Source organism: Triticum aestivum, chromosome 3D (genome assembly GCF_018294505.1).
Source record: "Triticum aestivum cultivar Chinese Spring chromosome 3D, IWGSC CS RefSeq v2.1, whole genome shotgun sequence".
Lineage (NCBI taxonomy): Eukaryota > Viridiplantae > Streptophyta > Magnoliopsida > Poales > Poaceae > Triticum > Triticum aestivum.
The window spans coordinates 26,060,427-26,061,926 of NC_057802.1; positions in this window are offsets into that span (position 1 = coordinate 26,060,427).

Below are 1,500 nucleotides of genomic sequence, written 5' to 3' on the forward strand. Positions count from 1 at the left end.
AACTTGTACTCCAGGGCACACGAACTGCCGCGGATCTCTCTCACCCATCGCTCAAACTTAATCCACCGGTGGCAGCACTTGAGCTTCATCGATGATTGGAGCACCACCGTGCACTTCTCCTCCGTTGAGAAAAGCAACCACAGGTCATGTGGGGGGCACGCAACCTCGATGCTCACCTCCGCCGGCAGCACGCCGCAGCGCTCCTCGATGGCGGCCAGCAGCGCAGCCGGCGTCACAGCCTCCTCGCTGTCACCAACCGCAGTGGCCAGCAGGACCAGACAGCGGTAGCGAGCCTCCACTGCATCCATGGATGGAATGCGGGCGAGCAGGACATGGCTCCTCTCCGGTTGGAGACACGGCTCGCGCCGACGCCAAACCTCCTGCGGATATGCCCTCGCAAGCAAACTACGCCTCGATCCATCGCCGCCGACGAGCTACCGCCGTCTTCGGTCGCCGTGTCGAGGGACATGGTGGTGGAGGTCACGCTCGCGCCGCCCATCGGAGAGAAGCTAGGGATTGCGGGATGCGGGTGTGGGAATTGGGGAATTTTCCCCCTCGATGAAACAGAGCAGCGCCTTATCCAGAATAACGGGTGGGCCTCGAGCTGACTGGTGGGTCCAACCTGACGTGCGGGTCCTGGGCTGACGTGGCATACGGCGGAGTACGCTGTACGTAGTGCACGCGTAGAGCCAGGACTGGCATTTCAAGCTCAGATACTGTATTGACAACGCATTTTCATGTACCGGGACCGTATCGGTGCAATATGCAAGTTCCAGGACTGAAGTGAACGTAGCCAGCGAGTACGAGGACTATAGATGCAATTATCTCCTGAGCCGCGTCGTGCGGGGCCAGCCTTAGGGCTTGACTTTGGGGATCGGCCTGGCACGCTGGCTAGCCTTCCGACCAACCTAGCCCTTTTATTCCTGTGCTGGGCCAAAAATCCATGCCTGCACGACATGCCCATATAGCCAGGTTTGGGCTGGACTGATCATGTTGGTTCAGTTCATCTAGAGTGAGAAGAGAAGTGCATGAGCTATATCATGCTTCACGCAAGATGGTAGCTTCTCTCGTGTAACGCGAGGCACGAGCGGGCCGGCTCATTTTTTTGCTCCCTGTTTTTTTGCTTGTTTTTTTTCTGGGTTTATTCGTCTGTTTTTTCACTTCTCAGAGATAAGGTTTTTTGTTTTTGTCTTTATGGTTTTCCTTTGGTTTTTCATTTCTTCATCGGTTTTCTTCCGTTTTTCTTTTTCTTTTCCCTTATATATTGTTTTTTTGTTTCTTCACTGGTTTTCTTTGTTTTCTATTTTCCATTTTTTTCTCTTGATTTTTTTCTACTGGCTTTCTTGTTTTCTTTATTGGTTTTTAATGTTTTTTCTTTTTCTTTTTTTCGTTTTTCTTTGGTTTTCTTCGTTTCTTTATTGGTTTTCTTTTGTTTTTTTCGCTTCTTCCCCAGTTCTCATCAGGTTTTTTGTTTTTTCTTTGTTTTTATTTCCTTCCTTC